This window comes from Castor canadensis, chromosome X (assembly GCF_047511655.1).
Source record: "Castor canadensis chromosome X, mCasCan1.hap1v2, whole genome shotgun sequence".
Classification (NCBI taxonomy): Eukaryota; Metazoa; Chordata; class Mammalia; order Rodentia; family Castoridae; genus Castor; species Castor canadensis.
In genome coordinates, this window is record NC_133405.1 from 48,419,333 (window position 1) to 48,431,515 (window position 12,183).

General features: G+C 34.4%; 1 protein-coding gene and 1 long non-coding RNA gene across 14 annotated transcripts in view; one reads left to right on the plus strand and one right to left on the minus strand.

Moving 5' to 3' along the window:
- The window catches only part of LOC141419754 (uncharacterized), a 279,105-nt gene that overhangs the window by 265,598 nt on the left and 1,324 nt on the right, over positions 1-12,183 (plus strand). The gene's annotated exons all lie outside the window — the stretch shown is intronic.
- Il1rapl2 (interleukin 1 receptor accessory protein like 2) overlaps positions 1-12,183 on the minus strand; it is a 1,059,626-nt gene that overhangs the window by 38,571 nt on the left and 1,008,872 nt on the right. The window lies entirely within an intron of this gene.

The window sequence follows — 12,183 nt, forward strand, 5'->3', positions numbered from 1 at the left end:
TTTATATAATTTAATGAATTTAGACATATGTAAACATCCATGGGGATAATAACCAAAGGAGTCCAAGGAATAACATCTAAGGCAAGTAATATGTTGCAGTGAGCACTAGGGAAAATAACCAATTTAAGGGACAGAAATCATTACCTTCCAGATTTTATTAATTAGGACTTACAATTAAAAGACATTACTGCAAAGTGAACTCACATAAAAAAGAAAGCTGAACACATTGGAAATTATCAATTCTTCTTAGAGACATCAGATAACTAATGTCACAGGACAAACCCCTATACCCAAACTGACAATCACTGTGTACTGGGATCATAATCCCAGGAGCTTAAGCCTATATCAGTGGGAACACTAAACTCCCCCAAAATCAATGACCCAATGAAGAAATGGTCAAGTGAACTAAGCAGAGATTTTTCAAGTCCAAATGGCCAAAAAACACATGAAGAAATGCTCACCACCCCTGGCCATAAAAGAAATGCAAGGCAAAAACCACATTAAGATTCTACCTCACTCCTATTAAAATAGCTATCATCAAGAACACAAACAACAAATGTTGGTGAGAATGTGGGGAAAAATGAACTCTTATACACTGTTGGTGGGAAGTAAATTAGTACAACAACCATGAAAACAGTATGGAAGCTCCTCAAAAACTAAAAATAGAACTGCCATATGATCCTGCAATACCATTCCTAGGAATGTAAGTCAGTTTACAATAAAGACACCTACCCACCCATGTTTATTGCAGCATTATTCACAATAGCTAAGCTATGGAAACAGCCAAGAAGCCCCACTACTGAAGAATGGATTAAGAAAATGTGGTATATACAATGGAATTTTATTCAGTCACAAAGAAGAATGAAATTTTGTCATTTGCAGGTAAATGGATGGAACTGGAGAACATCATCTTAAGTGAAGTCAGTCAGGTTCAGAAAGACAAATGCCACATGTTTTCTTTCATAAGTGGAAAATAGACCCAATACAAATACAAGCAATATTATGAAAAACGGGTCACACTAAAGGTAAAAGAAGGAAGTTAAGAAGGTGAATACGGTTGATATACTGTCTATACAAGAATGAATACAGAATTTTTAAACCTGTTGAAATTGCCATAAGAAGAGGACAAAGGCAGAAAGAATAATAATAGAGGAGATGAAGCAATTCAGGTAATAATACACATACACATGGAAATGTCACAAGAAAACTCCCTGTATAGCTATCTTAAACAAACAAAAATGTCATTTTTTTTTACAAAAACGGAGAACAGAAAGGCAAAACAGGTCCTGTCTAGGGAGCTGGTACCAACAGGAAGGGGAACGATATAAGGGAAGGGTGTAGGAGGGTGAATGTGGTGGAAATATTATGTACAAATGTATGTAAATGGAAAATGAGACCTGTTAAAACTATTCCAGGAATGGGGGAAGGAGGAATAAAAGAAAATGATGGAGGGGGTGAATTCAAGTATGATATGTTTGATATATTGTAAGACCATTTATAAATGCCACAATATACCTCCAGCACAATAAAAAAAATATATTTGAATGCAATAGAAACATGTATCAAAACATTCTATAGTACCCCATTAATATGTACACTTTTTTAGTTTCTATGTATCAGTTACAATAAATTAAAATCTTAATTTGATGAACTAATAGAGACCAATTATAGATGAGCTTGAGAATTAAACATTGCATGTGACATAATCTTGTAGGACTTCACATTTTCATGAGTTTTACCTACAGGAGAACTACCAGTTCTCAGGAAGAAGATCACATTAATGTACCCTTATGTTTCTGGCAGATGGAAAGGGAAAAATAATTGTTTTAAAAATCAGTCCAGAACACTCTGTTCTTCTTCTTGAAAATCTTCCTTCAAGGAAAACTGGTTTATCGAAGCCTAACCTACCAGCAGACTCCAGACTCCTCTACTTTTCCTTAAACGGAAGTAAATCTGAGGAAACCCTGTGAAGATAACAGTTTATGGGCACAGGCTCACTTTAAGACAGATGTCATTACAAAATTATGGAATGATTGCTACCACATCAATCAGGCTCCTGTACAAGGGATTTTTTAGCTGAAAGACTTGCAATGTTCACATGCTGTTTAAGAAGCAGTCTCTAGAAAAACCTAACCAAAATAGAGGAGACAAAAAAACTAGGACATCAGAGGAAATTTTAGCCTGCAAATCTACAGCTTCAGTGAACAGTAAACACTGCCCAACTCTTAGATAAACATAAAAGCTCACATTAAAGACCTACTTACCTCAGTTTTTTTCACTCAATACAACAAAAATATAAGGCATGCTAAAAAAGGAGCAAGCAAAACAACACCATAACAAATGCCCCCATGAGACATACTCAGATATGGCAGAGAATATAAGATATTAGTGGTTAATATGTTAAGAACTCTGATGGTAAATTGGACAATCTGCATTAACAGATGAATAATGCAATCAGAGAGATGGAAATTACAAGAAAGTATCAAAAGGAAAAGTTACAAATCAAAATACTGTACAGAAATGAAGAATGCCTTTCAAAGGCTCTTCTGCAGACAGAACACAGCCAAAGAGTCAGTGAACTTCAAAGTGACAATAGAAGCTTCCTAAGTGGAAATTCAAAGAGTAAAGGTATGAAAAAGAATGTAACAAAATAACTGAGAACTGAGGGACACTTGCAAATGGAGTGAAATAATGGAATGAAGAAAAGAAAAGAAGGGAAAATAGAAATAGTAGAAGTAATAATACCGAGAAATTTCCAAAATTAATGAGAAATACCAATCCACAGATTCAGGAAATTTATAGAACATGAAGCATAATAAACGCCAAAATATCTGCCCCTCAGCATATCATATTCTAACTGGAAGATATCAAAAACCAAGAAAGTCTTGAAAGAAGTCAGAGGATAAAGCAACTAATCTAAAGAGGAATAAGAACGTGAAATATCTCAGATTTTTCTTTAAAAACTATTCAAACAAGAAAAGAGTATAGTGTAATATTTAACATGTTGAAAGAAAACTACCAACAATCTAGAATGTTGAATCCAGCTAAATTATCCTTCAAAAGTGGAAATGAAATAAAAACTTTCTTTAAAAAATGAGAGGATTTGTCACCAGTAGAAAATGCAAGTGTTAAAGGAACATCAGAGAAAATGAAAATTACATGTCAGAAATTTGGATCTACATAAAGAAAGGAAGAGTGCAAAGAAAGATTAAATAAAGATAAAATAAAATCTTCTATTTTTGTTATTCTTAATTAAACCTAACAGGCAACAGTTTGCTCAAAATAATAGCAACAATATGTTTTTGATTATACCTCATACATAGGTAAAATTAATAGCAGCAAGTATTAGAAGGGATAGAATGGAGAAATGGAGAATGCTCTGTTATAAGGAACCAGTACTACCTGTGAAGGAGTATGGTGTTATTTGAAAGTGGACTTAGATTAGTTATAATGTATTGCTATTTTTTATTTATTGTATATTATAGTTATAAATGTGCATTATAAACTCTATGGCACCACTGAAATAATTTAAGTTTGATCAATATGCTAAAACAGGAAAAAATATTGAATAAGATGAAATATTCAATCAAAACCAGAGAAAGCAGATAAAGAGTGGATGCAAATGAACCAAAGAACAAGAATAACAAACAGAAAACTGTTAGAAATATGGCTGACCTTTAAACAACTACAACAATAATTAGTATAAATGTGAAAGATCTAATTACACTAATTAGAAGATTGTCAAAGGCTCTTTAGGTCAGCAAAACTGTTCTATATGGTATTATAATGGTAGATAACATGTCATTTACATTTATCAAAACCCGTAGAATGAACACCAGGAATGAACTGTCATTTACAGTTGTCTGCCAGTATCTGTGAAGCATTGTCTCCAAGACACTATGCAGAGATCAAAATCTATACTCAAGTCCCCTATATAAAATGGTTGTTATTTGCAGATAACCTGCACATTTTCTCACTAAATTAAATCCTCCTTTGATGTCTAAGTATCATGCAGAGCCTCTGGGTCATTATTCTGAATTATGAGTAGTCATTGTCCAAGAATGATGATTGAGAATATGAAGGATAGGAGGTATATATAAATAAAAACCTTTCAATTGAACAAGATCTCTGCTTTGATGTCATTTGTTTGCTTTTTTCCCTATTCAAGCCTTGTGAGTCAAAGACCAGCATCAAGTCTGTAGCCTAACAAAATCAGATTTATTGGCTCAACAATGCATTGACGGAGGAACACTCCAGTCAGTTTCTATTGATCTTGACTAAGAAATGTAAGAAAGAATCTTTTGTAATATTTAGGTTTTAAGATTATGAGGTGGTCCTAGGGAAGCAGTGGTAAATTCTGGATTGGTTACTGAAGTGGGATCTGGGAAAGGGGGAATTAACTGGGGATTGGATTCTGTCATGAGGCGAGGGTGGCTTAGCCATTGGGTAGCCCCAGTAATAAATGTCAATAGCAAAGCCGGTCTGGGCAACAGTGGTAGGAAAGCAGTAATCACTCAAGGGAGGAGGGGTTCCTTATGGCATTTTACAACTGCTACATGACCCTGGGAGAAACAGTGTTTTCTGTTAACTTTGCAGCTGGCTTTATCTGTCTGTCCTCCCACCCTGATTAATGGCAGGACTGCTTATTCTCAGCCTATGCTGATTTTCACTCTTTCATTCCCGGACAGGAATTAATTCTCTATGGTGTAAATGTGGAGTACAACAAAACATTCTGGACAATTGAGGATTCTTGCTAGTCATGTTTGATGAATTTAATCTAACTCCATAAGAATTGCAAACTGCTTAAGACATCTCTTCCTGACTCTATACCTCAGTTTCTTTTTCTAAATAAAGTAAATACTATGTATCTGAAATGGTTACCTTGAGAATCCAATGTGATTTATGATGCAAAAATATTTTTGAAATTTTCTATGTATTATAAAAACATGAAAATAATTATTATTGATAATGATATTTTTAACTAATTATAAGATCTTGCCTAGAGAAACTTACAATCTAAGACAATACAATTACAACTGAGAATCTAGAGTCTACTCAGTAAATAGAGAGAGATAACAAAATATTTCTTAGGTAGGCTTCACATATTTCATACATATGTCAAGGCTAAAATCCACTGTGAAACCATGAATAGTAGATATAACTTTTCCAAAAATGATCCTTCAGTTAAATGGCAATTAAGGCTGACCTTAGTAAAAAACTTGCTGCTTATGAAGTTTCTCTTTTCCATTGATATCTGACAAAAATCCACATTCACATATAAGTGTGATAAAATTTGAAATGTATTTAAATTAAGTGAAGCATGGTGGTACATGCCTGTTAGCCCAGCCCTATGGAGAATGATGCAGGTGGATCTTGAGTTCAAATCAGCCTGGGCTACATAGTGAGACCCTGTCTCAAAAAAATAAGAAATCTATTTAAATCAAAATCAAAGTGATTGATCACTCACTATTCCTTCTTCCAGTGGATGGGCTGAGAATGGGAGAAATGAAGAGATCATTTTTGAGCCTTAACTCGGGGAATACCAAGGGCATGTGGAGTATTTTAAATACCTGGGGAAAATGTGTATGAAGTTGCCAAAATAGGTCTTATCATTTTTTTCCCTGGGATGACTTGTTCCCTCTATACAAGTGGTACAAAGTGGCATATAGGTCAATGATGGCCCTCATATATGTCTCTGGTCCCATAAGATTAAATCATCTAGTAATATCATAGCCATTTTGGTTTGTGTAAATACACTCTATGATGTCCAAACAATGATAAAATTGTCTAACAACACATTTCTTAGACTGTGTTCCCTTCATTGGCATGTAACTGTATTTTAGGATAAACTACATATTCACAGTTGCATATTGTTTTTGGAAAAGGGTAGATTATTATTAGGTATTTGGGGGTCTTTAGAATACAGTCAACTTATTTCAAGAATAAAGTCTTTTGATTGTTATTTCACATTTCTTCTTTTGTTAGAACATTTTACTCATTCGAGGAGAGTGTGTTAAGGTAAAAAGATGTAACAAAAGACCAGAAAGTGAAGAAAGAAAAACTAAAAATAAACAAAGCCTATATTCAATTTTCAGCCTTTCAGGAATTGAATGTAAATGAAGTTATTTGCATTTTAAGAAGCTTTTCTGAAAATCCTTAAGATAAATTAAATATGTTTTTCAGGACAAGAATTACAAAATTTGGTAAAATGTTTTATGGTATTGCCTGGGGAAGAAAACATTAGATATTGACAGGGTGATTTATAAAATGAGATTTATGATTGAAAATTAGTTTCTACTGTGACCATGCAATGTCGTGAAATTCATGCAGTCTCTTTTCCAATCAGATGTAATTCACAACCTTGCAGGCAATCTTAAAGACTATTATTTCTTATTTAATAGGACTGGTTCAATTTTTCTGGCATTTTTTATTAGCACTGTAGAATGCACACCTCAGAAGCAAATTCTTATTTTTTTTAATTCTCAAGCTTCTTGTAAGATTAATCTTATAAGATTAATTAAAAAGGAAGTTGTGTACCAATGTAAAACAGTAGTAGACTTTCTAGGATGCTCATTTCCAAAGGCTGCTCCTTTCCCTGAATTCTCTGATCCTTCTCTGCACGTAGTTCCTACTACATTTTAACAGTAGCATAGAAACTAGGAAGTCCTCTCCTAATGATGGTGCCCACTGGGTCTCCTCCAAACAATTATTTGAGTTCTCCGAATAGACATGGTGAAACTTACAGAAGGAAATTTGTTGGAATGACTTTAGCACCATAGAAAAAATAACCAATTTTGTAAAGTTGCAGTTTATTCAATGGCACACACAAAACTCCACTACAATCTTTACAAACTACACCTTCTAAGGTTAGGGGAAAAGTTCTGATGCAGTGGCATGGTACAGGTGGGCAATTATGAATAGATGCTATATTTGTGTTCAGATTTCATTGGGGCTCAATTTCTTAGCAACATCAGGGCATGGTAGGGCTATTCCAATCTTTGATTAAAGGGAGATAAAAGAAGATATGTATGCCAGGGTGGGTTCTAAGTGCTTTGGCAATGAGTCACAAATCAATAGATGCTAGGGACCTCAGTGGTCAAAGTGGCCCCGAAAGCAAACAAATGATAACTCTAAAACCCTGGCCAAGATTTGATCTCATATGTTAGTCAAGCAGCAGGGAATCTACTAAATTCAGAGGTTGTACTTTCTGAAGCCTGAGTGACATTATATTATCAAGCTTTCAGTAAATATCCAAGCATTTTCTCCTGGTGATTTTTAAAGTCTTATAATGCTAAGGGGCAATGCAGAGATTAAAAGCTGCAACCATATTTGCAGGATGAAGCTGCTACATAGGAAATTGAGAACCTAGGCAGAGAGGCCAGTCTTCCTATCCCATCTAGTGCCTCTAGGGCAGCTTCTCCTTAAGTTAACTGCCTGAGAGTTATTTATTTCCATACCCAGTTTTTGATCTGCTTGGCAACAAATTCAAAATTTTTAATTTTAACATGTATTGATTGTACATATTTATGGGATTCCATGTGATATTTCTATATATGTGTACGGCATGAACTGATCAAATCCAATCATCCTTTTTCTACCCTGCTTTCCCGACCTGTACTATCTGTAGTATTCACTATTTGCTTTTAGGCGCTGAATTTTAGACATGCATGTCACACACATGAGCTAAAACTCAATTAAAATATAAGTCCAATACAACATCCTTTCTATAGTTTGAATGTTGCCTCCCCCCCATTAATATATTGGAACATAATACCCAATGTATTAGTGTTAATACATTAGTCTAGACTTTGGAAATTGAGTCATAAAGGCCCCAGCCTCACAAAGGGGATTATTACCCTTCTAAAAGAAGCTCAGATGAGTTCCTTTGCCCCTTGTGCTATGTGAAGATACACTGAAGTTGTCATCTATAAAGAATGGGTCCTCACCAGGCATCGAACTTATGGTTCCTTGATCTTGGATTTCTCAGCCTTCAGAATTGTGAGAAATAAATTTCTGTTCTTTATAAATTACTTAGTCCATGACATTTTGTTGTAGTAACCTGGAAAATGACAAGCCCCAGGAAAGTCATGCAGCCAGAAGTACATTTTGTGTACAGAAATGCCTTTGAAAGGAATCTCCTAATTGAAATCCTCAACATTTTACTTTCTGAGCTATTCCCTTTGGGGAAAATGTGTGGCCTACAGAAGAATGTAGATCTCTTGGTTCTAGTAAAAGTATGATTACCATTTTTCAAATTGAACTACCTTATTTGTTCCAATTTGACATGCTGTATAAAAACCTCATATGTCCTTGAAATTTGTTTCAAGGACATGGGTTTGGAGGCTAGAAGACAGGGTCTAGTAATTAATTCCTATGTTAGAATAAATGGCCATAGCCTGAAGGAACACTGGAATCTACATGAGCTCCCAAATAAATCACAGATCACACAATCAATATTACAAAATGGCTGACTGTGTTTATTTTGGCTGAAATCTCTGCCTCTTCATTGCACTTCTCTGAAGGTGTCCCTAGTTAGCTAATAGGTTTTGTGAAATGTTCAAAATAAATTCTCTGTGACTCTCCTTCACTGCAAATATATGATGTGCACTTTTTCACTGGGGGTGGGGGTGGGGAGGGTAGAGGAAGAGAATATAAGAAAATCAAATAAACAATAGCAATTTTGAAAGTCCCTAAAGGTTGACTTCTACAGCACTTACTACCTGGTTGACTCATTTAGCACCTAATAGAGTAGCTTGTTCTGGACCTGTTTCATGTTTGTATGTTTTGTCTTCCACCAACTCGAAGGATTTGCTGCTAGCGTGCAGCAACAGGAGGGCCTCACTTGTCTTGTAAAATTGAATAGACACTTTAAAATATAATTAGACATATTCTTTAAAAAGATAAATAATGCTGGAGAGAAAAACAACAGCTACCAAACACTAAGGGTATATGAACTTTAAAAAGTGACTTTAGTTAATAATAACGTACCCATTTTAGCTTGTTGTTTGTAATGAGCATACCATAGTAACCTAAGTTGTTAATGATAAGAGAAATTGGGTGTAAGAATAGAAACTCTCTATATCTTTATAAACTCTACTCCATAAGTATGTACAAATATTTTGTCAATTTTGAAAAGAATATCTTATGAAAAACAAAAACTAATGAGTGCCATGAATCTAAATAAGAAATAATGAAAAATAAATTTGTCATGTTGAACTAAAAATGTAAAGTTTTTCTAAAAAGGTAGCTAAAATAAAAAAATTAAATATCCACTTTCTATATAATTCAGCCACTCCATGTCTTGGTACTCAGCATATATTATGTGCACATAAAGGCATGTATATGAATTTTCATAGAAACATTATTTATAATAGTCCCAAACTGGAAAAAACTCAAATGTCCATCAACAACTTAATGAACAACTAAACTGTTGTATAGCCGTATAACAGTATTCAATAAAAACGGAATCAACTACTCATAGATACAGCAAGATGAATGCATCTCAAAATAACTATGTTAAATGAAATAATCTAGACAAAAACCAAGTACCTACTATATGATTCTGTTTATATAAAACTCTGGAAAATTCAGAGTGATTTATAGTAACAAGAAGATTAGTGTGGTGGGAAGAATTTCAAAGGGGCGGCAGGAAATGAGGGGTGATATCTTCTTTATGGCGATGGTTTCACAAGTGTATACACATATCAATCAACCTGTATAGACTGTGCACTTTAAATTGTGTGTTGTTTATTGCATGCCAATTATACCCCAATAAGCCTGTTTATTTTTTTAAAAAACTACTCACACATGTATAAAAAATGGGAGATAATTACCTTAGAGTCATATAATTACCATCCTTTGTTATGAAACACAACTTTGACCTATATGGTAGTAGAAATTCTGCTACTAACTGACTGTGGACCAGTGTATCAGTCCCCTTTTGGGGACTAGTTTATTTCACAGAATAAAAAGAAGAGTGACTCTTAAGGTCTTTTAGAGATAGCTATATTGATGATAATCCTAAACATGTATCTTCTAAAATGATTTAAATGAAATTCAATTGCAGTAATTTAAAATAAATATCAACTTGAAATTGCCGAACAAATTGTTACTGATTAAGAATCTTAAAGTTCAAATGGGAATTAATACTTAAGAATTGCCAGGTGCCAGTGGCTCATGCCTATAACCCTAGCTACTCAGGAGGCAGAGATCAGGAGGATCACAGTTTGAAGCCATATTTGGTGGATTGTACTAAGACCCTTTCTTGAAAATATGCAATGTAAAACAGAGCTGGTAGAGTGGCTCAGGCATAGAGTGCCTACTTAGCAAGCATGAGGCCATAAGTTTAAACCCGAGTACTGCCAAAAATACTTACAGAATTATTTGCAACATTTAATTACTTTTTTCTGAAAATTACTGTGTGCCAGGTGACCAATAAGTGATTTTTGAAAATCATCTTTATTGAAATAAAATTCACATACGACACAATTCGCTACTGAAAGTGTATATTTCATTATTTTTTAGGATATGTGTAACCATCACCACAGTTGATTCTATAACATTTAATCTTCTCAAAACAATGTTAGCCTGCTGAATGGGTATAGGATTTTCTTTTGGGGTAATGAAAATGTTTCGGAACCAGATAGTTGCGGTGGTTGCATAACATTGTGAATGTATGAAATGCCACTAAAAATTGCGTATTTCATGTTAAGCTGCATTTTGCTACATATATATAAGAATACACCTATGCAACTTTAGCTATCACACCCCTATCACTCTATCCCACCTATCAGTCCTAAAAAACAGTAATATACTTTCCATTTTTATAGATTTGCCTATTCTGGACATTTCACACAAATGAAATCATGTTATATATGAACTTTTTGTCAATGCCTTCTTTTACAGTATATAATGTTTCCAAGGTACATCCCTATTACAGTATATATCAGTACTTCAAACTTTTCTATGACAAATAATACTCAATTATATGAACATACCACATTTTATTTACCCATTTATCAGTTGATAGCCATTTAAGGTCATTTCCACCTTTTGTCTGTGATAAATAATGCCACCATGAACCTTCATGTACAAGTTTTGTGTGGATGTATGTTCGGATTCCTCTGGTTATATACTTAGGAGGTAGACTGCTGTGCTACATGGCAAAAACACTAAACTTGAACATATCAGGACTCGCCAGACTGTGATCCCCAGTTGTTGTACAGATTTATGTTTCTATTAGCAGTGCATGAAATTTTCAATTTCCCCACATCTTCACCAACATTTTATTTATTCAGATCAGTTTAAATGACTCAATTTTCTTCAATAGCGAGTACACTAATTGTTTAGTTGACAATTATTGAACATTTGCTACATGTGAGAAATTATAGACATTTTTACACATATTATCTCATTTAATTGCATTCTTTCCTTGAATAGCCTTATAAAGTAAGTTCACTTTGCTAAATGGCAAACCCAGGACCACCTCCCTCCCCCCACTCAAATCAGTCTTATACTAAATTCTCAGGCTCTCTATTATCCTAATACTGTGCTGCTTTTATAGCCTGTTTTTTTTTTACTTAAGCCATCTTACTGAAGGTGGTCTGACTTACATTGGCCCTGATGACTAATGACATTAAGCACATTTTTATGTATATTTTTCTATTAAAATGCTCCTGTAGTTAATATTTTTTCATATGTTCTTGGCGTTCACAGATCCTCAATGCTTTAAACCCCCAGAGTAATCAGTTGGCACATGGAAAGAGGATGGTTATGGGAGTAATTATAAATTATATTTAATCATAATATACATTATAAAGTGTACATGTTTCAATTAAAAACTGAGCTCAGCATGGTGTCATGCACCAGTAGTCCCAATGACTTGGGAAGCTGAGTCAAGAGGATCCCTTGAGCCTGTCTGAGAAAAGGCTGGGCAATGCAGCAAGACAATTAAAAAAGAGAAAGACAAAGGAAGGAAGAAGGAAGGAAGGAAGGAAGGAAGGAAGGAAGGAAGGAAGGAAAGAAGGAAGGAAAACAAATACATTTTAATATGAATTGAACTAGATGCTAGATTGGTTTTCACTACATAAGTCTTAGTGGGGGTGGAGGGAGAGTGTCGCATTTCCTATCAGAAAGAGGAAGATACACTGCATATCAACATCTTTGAAGCCAAAAGGAAATTCC